The following is a 10,308-nucleotide window of genomic DNA, read 5'->3' as shown; positions in this document are numbered from 1 at the left end:
GGCTAAAATGAGCAAATAGTCCTTGAAGGAAATGGCACTTTCGTTTCAAGATACACACTGTGTCAACATCTCATCAGGAGCAATGAATCATACATATATAGTGGTGCCTTGTTGTTTTTAATCACGAGACATTTTTCAAAAATGTTCAGAAACTCCCATCCTTAATCACTAGGCATTTTTCAAAAAAAAAAAAATTTAATTACCTGAAAACGGGGCCACTATGTTCAGGTCTAGTTTGATTCTTCTCCCAATGACCTGAAATCTACAAATTAAAACTCAGAGCAGGCCACTGTTCAGACTATACCACCACCAAACTGCCTTATGATCACTATGCAAGGCTACAGTTTCAGAATACATCTAGTACACACATAAAAGGGTGGAAGACCACATCATGTGCACACCCATGACCTACTGTGATGTTAGAGTAAAATCCTATTAGTGTGATACTCTGGCCATCATAGTGATTTTTTCCCCACAGTTGCACAGTAGCGGTAGGAGAAATGTAATGAAAGCCTTCCCTTGCACCATCTAGAGAAAGCTGCTGACTCCTGGGCAGTCAGTTTACACCATGTCCTGCTTCTTGGTGGGTCCTTGAAGTTAAAGGCACTCTGTACAGGCTGTTTCGAAAATCAGGTGATTTCTGAGGCAGTTTTCCCAGGATGGGCAAGGCCAGCAGTTATAGTAGGCCACAGGTGCTCTGCTGTATTTCCTTTCCTTACCTCTCTAACAAAAATGCCTTGCTTTGCTTTCCTTTTTTACTTTTTATGGCAGTTAAAATTCCTTGTCTTTGGTTCCTTTCCCTATGAAGGCTGTTTCCTTTTCAAGAGCTCGCTAGAAGGGCTGGGAAAAATGTGAGTCCTCTTTGAGAAGTCACACTAAATCACTGATTGAACAGCAGCATAGAATCTGTAGTTTCCTCCACCTCCCAAAGGAATCGAAAGGTCAAAGGGGGAGAAAAAGGCTCAGAAACACCACAGAGGTCTGGCAAGGTTATCTCTTATCTCAGACAAGTCCTTCTGTCATTGGTGCTCTGCTCAGGGATTTTTTTTTTATCTGCAGAAGGAACTGGATAACTTGGAGACGGAGAGAGCAGCTGAGAAAGAGGTAAATCCTGCTGCAAAGATGTCTCTGCCTGATTTGAAGCAGAATGTGGCTTTTTGATGCAGCTAGTTCATACTCTGAACAGCCCCTAGCTTGGTTCTCCATCACTAGTCAACTTAGGCAGGGTACAGACCACCAGAAAGAGGCGGCCAGCAGCTGCCTCTCTTTTCCGCTAATCACGCCACAGCATCCAAATTGCATGGCGCAGCTACGCAGAAAGAAAAGGACTGGTAAAAAGCGGCTCCTTTTAGCACCGCCCCAAACTGCCTGCGGCGCGAGGACATCGCTGCCGCGCGCGCCCATCTGGAAGGCGCGCGGCAGTGATGTCACAGTTGTGACATTGTGGGGCGTCTGGAAACAGTGCCCCGAGACAACCCTAGCACGTCGCCAGGATGTGCTAAAGGGCCGGTATGTACAGGGCCTTAATCATGACTTTGTGTTCTATCTGCTTCAACCCTAACTCTGGTTAACATAGCTACAGGGCTGAACAAACTGGTATTTAATGCCGGTCTTGGGGCAGAGTGGGGGCGTGGCGTCCACATTCTCCGATGCTACCTTGATGCTGGCATCACGCCATATGCCCAACCACACAGTGGGGATGTCATGGCGTGTCTTTGGCACAGCGTTTAAACTTCCTATGCCAAAGGGGCACCGAAAAGCCGCTGCCACCACAGCAACAGCTCCCTGAAAGGAGCAGCATTTTGCCATTCTTTTTAGCACCAGCAAACTGCCAGATTGGGACCATGGCATGTAGTTGCTGTGCCCCCGATCCAGCATTAGGAAACGGCAATCTCACCACTCCTTTCAGTGTAGCAACTATGTGCCGTGGCCCCAATCCAGCGCTGAAAGCGGCAGCAGGACGCTACTCCAAATGGACGGTCTGTTTCGTCCTTACATTTCCTTTTGCAAATCCTTGTTAAATGTGAGAACCCTACAATTTGATACAATGCTTAAAACTACTAAGTCAGTGTAGGAAAAGAAAGGATGAGATCACAGCTCACTCCCAGTCTCTTCGCCATAGTCAATAGTATTATGTCTGCACCAGGGCAGAGGCATCAAAGGGCAACACAGCAGAATGAATTCTTGGAAGATTTCAGTGTACCAGTAAACCTACTTTGAAAGATTTGTACAGCTCTGAGTGTCCTGTGGTGCTTTGAACTCATGGTCCTGAAAAGCACCTTACTCATCCATCCTTGTGTGCATGACAAAATGCTTTTGAAACCATGGGGAGTTGCAGAGAAACGTGAATCGGTTTCAGAGCCAAAATAAAATTTCCACTGAGTGAGCACAAACTGTTGGAATACCCTGAAGTACCTCTTTGGGTCCAGACTATTCTGTTTTAAGTGAAAGTATACAATACATAGCAAGTGACTCAGACTTAACCTCAACAATCATTTAGGAGTTTCTGAAATTTCTACTCCAGTTACTATCCTTTTGTCTGTACAGCTCCCATCAAAATAGATAGCAGCGGTGTCAACCAGTGTAGGAAGTACAGTAAATAAATAGCCTAATCATTGTGAAAGATAAGCAAAATGGGTTTCCATCCTAACTGTAAATTACTTCTTGGAGTTTTAAATTATCTTCAACAAAAGCACATTTTTGTATTTTAGTATATAAAAGGGTTCTCCAGAACGTCAAGTACTATGTGTCTCATACAACAAAAAAGTGGCTCTATATTTGTGTGCATTGTTCACACTGAAGTCTGTATTGCTTTGAATCAGTAACAATTATGTTCAGTGTCCATGTACTACTCTTCTCCATTTTGTTATCTATTAACTTCTGTGTACTTTAGTGTCTCATTTGTACTTTAGTGTCTCAAGAAGGTTTGGAAGGAGGGTATCTTAATTAGATAGTGACCAAGATAATGATGACTCCACAAATATAGCTTACTGTAGACCATAAATGGCTTTACCAGATTACCTCTACAAAAAAAAAAAACTTTTACAGGATTACATGATAGGAAGAGGCAACAGAGAAGAATACACATCAAATTCCACAAAATGTATCTCTCACCATTAAAAGTCAGAACCTTTACTGTTTATTTCTATATGAGAAGAATCCAACAAACTATTCAACTCTTTATTTATATACAAAAGCACTTCAGGTTTGTATTTCTCAAGCAACAACCACCTAAATCACAAATCACTTTTTAAAAAAATCTGAAGGGAGTTTTAATAGCAGTAGGTGGGATGATGGGGGGGGTTTGATGGTCAAATAAGTAAAAAAAATTACAGCATATTAAAGTTAGGCCTTTAAATCTAGCCATAAGAGTGACATCAAACACAGGAGACCCAAAAAATTAAAGATGGTAACTGTACACCATTTAAGTAGAAAGATACAAGTGATTGAAAGATTCACCAGCACTCCTAGGTACCAACCAACTCATTAGGTACTTATACTAGATTGGAGGCACATTTCCTTGCCTTATTTAAACTAGAAACAGAAGTGTAAATAAGCAATGCTGTTCCAAAGGAAACTGTTTTAGCCCCCATTATTTGCACATGTATTTTACACAATCAACAGTAAATGCATTTCAAAGGGGCATAGTCAATAATATTCAAATGGGGGGGGGGGGGATTGGTGCAAAAGTTTAAAGGACCAGCCAAGAGGCAACTGAGAACTCCCCCACCTACCTCCGGGGTCCTTATAAAAGGCACAAGAGCTAAAGTTGTTGATTTCTGTGTTTAATAAGATAACTGTATTGTAGGCATGATTCAAAAATTATTTTCCCCCAGATTCATATAATTCAATAAGAAATATCATGATATACTCCATTTTGTGCATGTGACCGGTACAATAAAAAAGCACCATATGGAAAAGAAGAAAAATATTTTAACTTTAGATCAAATTTTACAGCATTATAAAAGAACATATATAGAGCTACACCAGAATATCTTCATGCTTTCAACTGCTATGGAGTGGAACGAAATAATGTAGAACACTGTTCTCTATCAGGGAAAGAGAGAGGAAGAAGAAAGAGGGAGAAGGAAAGAGAGAGCTCCATCCTTCCCACCAGTCCAAGGAGCAACAGCACAGCTCTATCACCCTACATTTACTCTCTCCCTTCCTCATCTCCACTTCCAAGCCTTCCTCACCTCAGCTGTTTCCTCTCTGGTTCCCCCAGGAACTCTGAAAGAAAGGGGCAAAGAAGCCTTGGCCAAACCCTGGCCAAACAAGTCCCCTCAGCCCTGACGGGGCATCACTCCTCGTTCACTGATTCTCTGGCTCCTTCCCTTCCCTCCAGAGTGAACAGATGTCCTAAGTGCAAAAGAGGACAAGGCATTGCAAAAGACACTCAAGAAAAATGCAGGACCTTACAAAATAGAAGCTGAAAACACTCCTATAAATGTAAATACATGCTGCTTAGCCATGCTCAAAATGGAATACATTTTGAAATTCCTTCTGGATAGAAGGTTGAAATGTAGGGCATGTCCTGGAAAACAAGAGCATCACCCTGGTCTCCCACTTGCCTCCTTTCGCCAGAGAGAGAAAAAACTGTTTTGGGGCTGCCCATGAGCACAGAATCCCATTATGGGACAAAGGCAGGATGTAAATCCTTGAAGTAAAGAAATAAAAATAAAAGAATCAGAGGCAAAGGGAAATGGCGAAAGGCAGGCAGACAGGAAAGTGGAACCAGGGATGGATGGAGAAGCAGCAGTAGCAGTTCTAGAGCAGAGGGGCCTACGCTTTGCATGTCTGTGTGTGACTGAAGGGTTGGAAGCAACTGTTATCCTGACATGGTTGGCATGAGTTATAGACCTTCTAGACAGTTGTGGACTGTTCCTTCAGCCCCATTGAGAATGTATTGCATGTGTGAATGTGTGTGTGCATGTGCACATGCACTTACATGTGTGGTTCTGTCTTCAGGAACCTCCTACTCTGAGCGCAACAAAGCAGTGCACAGGATGGAGGAATGGGAAGCACGCTTGATAAATAATAATAAATAAATAAAAAGTTTATTTATATACCGCCCTTCATACATCAGGGCGGTTAACAACATATATCAAAATACAATAAAAACATTCCACTAAAACCAACAATTACACAGAAAAAGAATTAAAAAACACTCATGCCAGTGGCCATGCTGGCATAGAGGAAGCGGTCAGGAGCTAAAAGTCAGGGGTAGGCCTGTTCGAATAATAAGGTTTTTAACCCCTTCCTGAACTGGGCTAAGGAGGCGGCAGAGCGGAGCTCGGCGGGCAGCGAGTTCCAGAGGTTCGGATCCCTCTGCATCTCATGCCTAAATATACATATGCCCAGTCCCAACTCCTTGTACCATTTGAAGCTACTACTGACACACACACACACACAGCTGTGCAGATATATCATAGAAGTCTTTGGTGGCCAGAACTGAGCCAGAATCCAGAATACAAGTTTCGGCTATTAAGCCCAAAATACAACAAGGCTTGTAAGTGAAACAGCACCAGCCTTCTCATTAATTCGTTAATTAAAATTAATGAGTAATACGAGGCCATGGTTCAGTATTCAGGTATTATTATTATTATTATTTACATTTTGTATTGAATATTCCAATAAGTATAATAATAATAAAAGTGTGTGCATTTACAGTACTTATTTCTCCCTTCTCTCCAAATTTGAAGACCCTTGATGAGCAGTTTTAAATAATGATTTGATGCACTTTAGAGTTTTAAATCTTGGTGGTCTGTGGCAACAAAAGATATTGAAAGTGGGTCTGTGGTAAAGAAAAGGTTAAGAACTGCTGGTCTAGCATACTTGGGTGAGTAAGCTATTCCACATTGCCCAATGTTATCTCAACTGCTGTATTTTTTCCAGTAAAGTTAGTTCATACAGTTTATGTTAAATCATAGAGTTGCAAGATACCACAAGAGTCATCCAATCCAACCCTCTGTCATGCAGAAGACACAATCAAAGCACTCCCAACAGATGGTCATCTAGCCTGTTTAAAAACTTCTAAACAAGGAGACTCCATCACATTTTGAACTAGTAATGTTAAGAAGTCAAGTCAGGCTACCACGAAAAATGATTATCTAAATGTGCATGCACCATTCACAACATGATACCCAAGTATCAAATGAAAACCAGTCCTGAGGTAGCAAACCTGAGCACACTTCCAAATCAGTCCATCTCTGAAATGAATACAGCTTCACATCTGAATAAACACTTTCAGGTTCAGGTGCATTATATTTTTATGTATCCTGAATCACAATAGCTCCTGCATAGCGTTAGGCAATTATGCCCATATAGGGTGTAGATAAAAAGCAACCATATTCAATCCATACCTTTATAAAACTAAAGAGACACACTGTAAGATAAGCAGCTACTTTTGTTAATACCTTATCTTGGAAAAATGGGAGGCTGAATAGAATACAGTCAGCTCTTCTTATACACGGCTTTTTTATACACGGATTCAAGCATACATGGTTTGAAAATGTTCAAAAAAACTATAAATTTCAAATATCAAACCTTGATCGTCCATTTTTTATAAGGGACACCATTTTGTTATGTCATTATATTTAATGGGACTTGAGCATCCATGGATTTTGTTATACATGGGGGATCTTGGACCCAAACCCCAGCGCATAACAAGGGTCCACTGTAATAGAACACCACGTTTCCTTCCACCACATAACTACAGTTGAACCTTGCCTTACGCAGGGGATCCATTCCAGACCCCCCCACATAAGGCGAATTCCGCCTATGCTGGAGCCCCATTCAAGTGAATGGGATTTGTGTGAGTGGCGGCACGGTAGCGCTGCAGCGCACACACACCATGGGCGCACACCCCATTCATCCGAATGGGACGCACCATCCCTTGTGCCCCACGCGCTCCCACGCGGCTTGAGCATGTAAGCTCAAGACCACATATACCGCGCCTGCATATAACGCAGGCACACTGTATAGTCTACTTGGAGGACCGTCTCTCCCCATATAATCCGCCCCGCACACTCAGAACATCTGGGACCAATTTGTTAGAGGTCCCCAAATCCCATTTGGTGAGGACCTCACAGAGGGCTTTCACTATCGCCGCCCCCTCATTGTGGAATAAGCTCCCTGCAGAGCTCCGTTCCTCTGCATCTTTAGGTTCTTTTAAGAAACAATTAAAAACGCATCTATTCCAGTTGGCTTTTTCATCTTAGGTAATAATGTTTTTTCTCTGCTCCTTGTTCTCTGTTTTTCGACCCCGGATTAGTGCAATATACAGTGGTACCTCGGGATACGAAATACCCAGGTTACGAAATTTCCGGGATACGAAAAAATCCCATTGGAAATAATTGTTCCGGGTTACGAATGTTTTTCGGGTTACGAAAAAAATTTTTGGTGCTTTTCGGCGCTTTTTCGCACGAAACGCGGCTTTTCCCCATTAGCGCCTATGGCAATTCGGCTTACGAAGGCTTTTTGGGTTACGAAAGCGGCCGCGGAACGAATTAATTTCGTAACCCGAGGGAGCAGTGTATTGTCTTTTTCTTGCCCCTAGTGAATTGTGATTTGTATAGATTCCCGTTCCTACCCCTAGTAATGATGTTTTTAAACTTTTTATATTGTGATGCTTTACCTGTATTTTATTGTTTCTTGTCTTGTAAGCCGCCTTGATCATGCAATTGGAAAGGCGGGATATAAATAAAAATTATTATTATTATTATTATTATGAAAAGGGTCCATACCTGCTTTGATGCGCACAGACTCTAAATTAACATTTGTCACTGTTGACTGTCACAGGCAAATTCCAATAAATCTGTAACAAAGCACAGAAAGAAACAAAGCAGTCAGTTGAAAACTTAAAAAGCTCTCTTGGATTACACCACTTTCTAAACATATAGAGCCTTAAACGTGAAGAAATGACCCTCATATAAGCTAAAGTGGAATGCAAACACAAAATCTGAGCTGCTTCAAATAATTTTAATTGTGTCTATCAGAGTCCCTCCCAGCTTCTGGATTTCTGTGAAATGGTGTAGCACAACTTCTATGCAAGGTCCTACCTACAGGGAGGGGAAAGGGTGTCTGCCATGATTGCCATGTCTCATGTCTTACTGGTTGTCACAGACAGGGAAGATGTTGCTTACTGGTCTCATGTCTTATTGGTTGTCATGGACAGAGAAGATGTTGCTCCCTGGTCTCATGTCTTACTGATTGTCACGGGCAAGGAATATGTTGCTTGACAATATTAGTTGTCATGGACAGGGAAGATAAAAATGTCTTGGACTTCCAGCAAAAGCATACCAGAGAACTGTACAGTGGTGCCTCGGGTTACGAAATTAATTCGTAACGCGGCCGCTTTCGTAACCCGAAAAGCCTTCGTAAGCCGAATTGCCATAGGCGCTAATGGGGAAAAGCCGCGATTCCGTGCGAAAAAGCCGAAAAAAGCACCAAAAGTTTTTTCGTAACCCGAAAAAACATTCGTAACCCGAAACAATAATTCCCTATGGGATTTTTTCGTATCCCGAAAATTTCGTAACCTGGGTATTTCGTATCCCGAGGTACCACTGTACTGGAAGACCTAGAGTGAACATTTATCTAGACATTGCTAGATCATCCAGCACAATACTATGGCGCATGGGAAAAGTTACCCATAGAATGACACTGGAGGACCTATAAATGCATAGAGAAGTGTTCTCTTTAGGCATTTCTAGGTTCTCCAGCAAGATTCTGTAGTGTGCTTGGTCTGAAAGTTGACTGGGATAGTGTGCAAACACAACTAATGGATGGGTAGCATACAGTGAATCAATGTGAGATAACACAGAAATACAAGATAGCGCAAACAACACAAGGCACCATAAAATACTTGCTGCTCTTCATGGATAACTTAAACTGTGTTAAATGAAGTCTTCCTTCTCTGCTTCTGTGGGGCTTTGTGTACAATTAGGGTTGCCATAATTCTCTACTAAAAACCGGAACAAAATTTAGGACAAAATTTAGACCAACATATAGAACAACTGTAGGATAAAATTTAGCCCAAAATGTAGGACATTTAAGGTCTTTCATTTTTCTTAAATGTCCTACATTTTGGGCTAAATTTTATCTTACAATTGTCCTATATTTTGGTCTAAATTTTGTCCTACATTTTGTCCCGGTTTTTAGGAGAATTATGGTAACCTTATGTACAATGCATATCACCCATTTCTAGAAGATTCTAAAACAGGTAGAAGGGAACACAAACACACACGTTCACCTTAATGTATAAATATGCTTCCAAGGTTTTATCCAACATCACAGATTTGCCTGTGCCCTGCAGCCTATCATAACCTTACTCAAACCTACTTTGGAATCCCCAGCTCACCAGATCACATTTGGAAGAATGCAAGAGATTGTCAAGAGATCATTAAAAGTCAACATGGGCATCTCAAAGACAAGTCACATGACAGACCAATCTTATCTCATTTTTTGATAAAATTACCAGCTTGGGAGATGAAGGAAATGCTGTGGGTACAGCATACAGTATCTTGATTTCAGTAAGGCCCTTGACAAGGTTCTCCATGGTAGTCTTGAAAAAGGCTAGTAAAATGTGGTCTAGACAATGCTGCTGTTAGGTGGATTTGTAGTTTGGTGGAGATCCAAAACATACTGCTGAAATAATCCAGTTTGAGATCTCTTGAACTGCCCTGGCTCTGTGCTAGGGAATTCTGGGAACTGTTGTTTTGTGAGATATTTATCCTTCTCTGTCAGAGAGCTCTCTGATGCCACAATAAACAACAATTCCCAGGATTCCCAAGCACTGAGCCAGGGCAGTTAAAGCGGTCTCAAACTGGATTATTTCTGTGGTGCATTTTGAACCCACGTCTACAAAACCCATGCTACAACTTCTTTTGCACAGTCAATAACAACAACAACAATAAATTTCATTTCTTTCCTGCCTCTCCTCAAGGCTCCAGGCGAGGTACAGCATATTAAAATACAAAACATGATTTAAAACACATTATTTATTTATTTATTTAATTTTTGTGCCACCTTTCTCCCAGAAAGGGACCTGAGACGAAGCACAAGAGAAAAACATTTTTGAAAAACTTAAATATACAGTATTTAAAAAAAACCCTGTTAAAACCATCTAATTGAAACAGTATAAAATTAACAAAAAATTAAAACAACTAAAACACACACCCGTCACGATTATTACATTAAAAAGCAGAATTAAAATACAATACTATAAAGCCATTCAAATATACTCATAACAGTATACATTTGTCCCTCCAAATTCGCTAGGGTTAGGGGCACAAGACCCCCGTGAATATG

At 41.3% G+C, this 10,308-nt stretch overlaps 1 protein-coding gene across 6 annotated transcripts in view; it reads right to left on the bottom strand.

The window, feature by feature from the left end:
* Window positions 1–10,308, bottom strand: part of ASB3 (ankyrin repeat and SOCS box containing 3) — a 112,751-nt gene that overhangs the window by 94,307 nt on the left and 8,136 nt on the right. For 4 of the 6 annotated variants that reach the window (XR_006104581.1, XM_042474318.1, XM_042474361.1 and 1 more), the window contains exon 2: window positions 7,746–7,816. The exons of 1 other annotated variant lie outside the window; for it this stretch is intronic. The gene's annotated coding sequence lies outside the window, so the exon portion shown is untranslated. Of the gene's footprint in view, window positions 1–7,745; window positions 7,817–9,475; window positions 9,652–10,308 lie in introns of those variants that run through there. One more of the 6 variants, XM_042474340.1, reaches the window with a different exon arrangement.

The sequence above is a fragment of the Sceloporus undulatus genome, chromosome 1, assembly GCF_019175285.1.
Source record: "Sceloporus undulatus isolate JIND9_A2432 ecotype Alabama chromosome 1, SceUnd_v1.1, whole genome shotgun sequence".
NCBI classification, from domain to species: Eukaryota; Metazoa; Chordata; class Lepidosauria; order Squamata; family Phrynosomatidae; genus Sceloporus; species Sceloporus undulatus.
This window is presented reverse-complemented; position numbering and strand designations above follow the sequence as displayed.